This window comes from Sinocyclocheilus grahami, unplaced genomic scaffold (genome assembly GCF_001515645.1).
Source record: "Sinocyclocheilus grahami isolate Dianchi unplaced genomic scaffold, SAMN03320097.WGS_v1.1 scaffold537.1, whole genome shotgun sequence".
NCBI classification, from domain to species: domain Eukaryota; kingdom Metazoa; phylum Chordata; class Actinopteri; order Cypriniformes; family Cyprinidae; genus Sinocyclocheilus; species Sinocyclocheilus grahami.
The window spans coordinates 741,896-744,688 of NW_015505716.1; positions in this window are offsets into that span (position 1 = coordinate 741,896).

Below are 2,793 nucleotides of genomic sequence, written 5' to 3' on the forward strand. Positions count from 1 at the left end.
GTCCTCTTTTGGAAGACCAAACAAAGTAGTTTCGCTTTCACAACGAAACTCAGCGTCACACTCTGCGTGCTTGAATGAGTGGAGGCCGGCGGGCTTGCGGCAACCACATGTGACGAGTCGACCCCGGGCTGGACTCTGCTTCGGCCACGGTAAAAGCCGATCCTGCGATCCACAGCGTGAAGCTGATGTATTTCCTCAGCGACCAGCACGGATCAGCTCCAGGCATGACGAAGCGGATATCGTCCTCTTTTGGAAGACCAAACAAAGTAGTTTCGCTTTCACAACGAAACACACAGCGTCTTCACAACATGGCGGCAGCAACAATACTACAGCGAGAATAAAAGCTATGCCTTCTTTCTTTGCGTGAACATTTGGGCGGCGTTATGCAAATCTTCCCACATCGTGACGTAGACATGTGGGGGCGTGTTAGAACGAGCCGTTTTAGGTAGGCGTGGTTGACTCTTTAACTTTTATAAAGAATATCTCTTTGGATTTGAGACTTTAGTCTTTGCAACTTTTCAGATCTTCTTTATGCACCAAGAGCTTGTAACACTCCAAAGAGAAAGGAAAAATTGAAATCACATCATATGACCCCTATAAGATGACTGGGATAGGATGACCCAGTCCCTTAATCAGTCCTTTTTATTCTGTCTTTTGGGGTTTGATATTGTTATTTAAAAGCTAGTTAACATTAATAAAGGGTGATAAGATAAAGGGTGAGAGATATAAAGCATCTAAATTTACAGTCAGATTAAGAAAAAAAAGACAGAGTGAGTGATTGTTTGAAGGGGTTTAGAGACAATGAGGCTGTTTCTGTTACTTATGAATGCGAGCCTGTGTTTTTATAAACTTCCCTCTGCAAGTCCAAGCCCGACTGACCACATCCTATTGCCTATTGATCACTGGCAGGTCTTGCATCTGCAAAACTGGTCTTTCAAGCACCGACTGAACAAAATCACTAGCTAAAGAACATTTTCTTTTAATAAATTTTCCCCCTTCTTTTAATGTTTTGGTACAATGTAATTTTAACACTATTGCAGCTGCAGTTTACCGTCTTACAACCGTTTACACTACAAACGTACTGAATTTGTGTTCATTAAGCAAAGCTTTTCTGCACAGTTACTTCCATCTGGTGGTCAAAAAGATTAAGCGCACCTACTATGAACCAAAAGAGTGAAATACAGCTTAGGACTTCAGTACCATAATCGTGCATTTCAACACACAGGAGTGACCCCCAAATATTCCTTAGCTTATTCAAAAACGCCACAAAGTGGGAAACATATTCCAGCTGATTTAGCATAAAATCTATCCAGATTGTTGATTTTCCCTTTATTTAAGCAGATCATTCCTCCAAATGCACATATGCTTTACAAAAGTACAATATTTTACGTGCATTTTAAAAGATGGCTTAATGTCCATTTATGCTGTTGTCATTTATTAATGCTGATAAACTTAGCCTAATGTCCACAAGGAGGAGCTGCCTAACTATCCTGATCTCCAGCACTTTTATAGGCTATTAGGCCTATCTTTTAAAGTTTTATCAAATTTGCTCTCTTCATGCTGGTACATTTGCTCACAAGAGGGAGCTGATCACCAGTGGCGGGTCTTTCATGCCGAGAACTCATTTGTTTGCATGATGCATTTAAAAGTTAATGACCAAATGTATCATTATAAAACTTCACAATGTTGCTGCAGATTAAATATGAATGAATATGATGAATATAACATGGATAACATTAAATAAATATTTTTTTAATCAGGTTAGACACTGATTATTTATCACTCAAACCTCTTTCTCTATCTGTTTGTCGATCTCGCATATCCGCCATGTTTGTAGTTTTTAACACTTTCTAATCATGTTTGTAGTTCTAATCAAATCCTCATCCACCGTGCCCACCGATATTAGCCACTAGTGCATCGAATTCTAGCTGGAAGAAGTAGACCATTATCTGGTATTGTGTGAACTCCATTCAGCTAAAGCTGCAAACTCAACTCCTTGTTACAAATATGGTAGAATCATCACTTCTACAACAAAAGACTGCTTTTAAATAATCTACCTGACTTGTCTCAATTTGTCAGCAAATCCAATAGCTCAGAAAAACTTTTTGTTGTAACAGAAACTATGGACTCTCTTTTCTTGCACTTTTGATATGGTTGCTCCTTAACACTTAAAGAAAGAAGATTAAGGAAAACAGTCCGACATACTGCACACTTAACGAGCACACTTGCGCCCTAAATCAGAATCAGAATCAGAAGAGCTTTATTACCAAGTATGTTTACACACACAAGGAATTTGACTTGACGACAGGAGCTTCCAGTGTAGAAGAAAGTACAAACATAGTGCAGACATACATGATAGTGTAGACATACATAGGAATAACACAGTAGGGATGTAATATAAAACTAATATAATAAAAAAAAGAAAAATTGAATAATGTACTATATACAGAAATAGAAGTATAGGAAAAAATGTAATTGTTTAGATAAATGTACAGATATGTTTATTAGTGTGCAGATAGATATGTTATTTACAAAGTGTGCAGTTTAATATAAATATACTATGTTAGTTGTGATGGACGATGTATAATTATGAAAGATTAATTGTTAAGACAGTATAGCTTGTGGGAAAAAACTGTTCTTGTGCCTGGCTGTTCTGGTGGTCAGTGCTCTGTAGCACCGACCAGAAGGCAACGAGAACAGCCCGGAAAATGGAGCACAGCTGGAACAAAACAAAACCAAGTATTTCGTCTTGCATGGAAGAAAAGTACTTCTACTTACAGAAAAGCTCTAAAA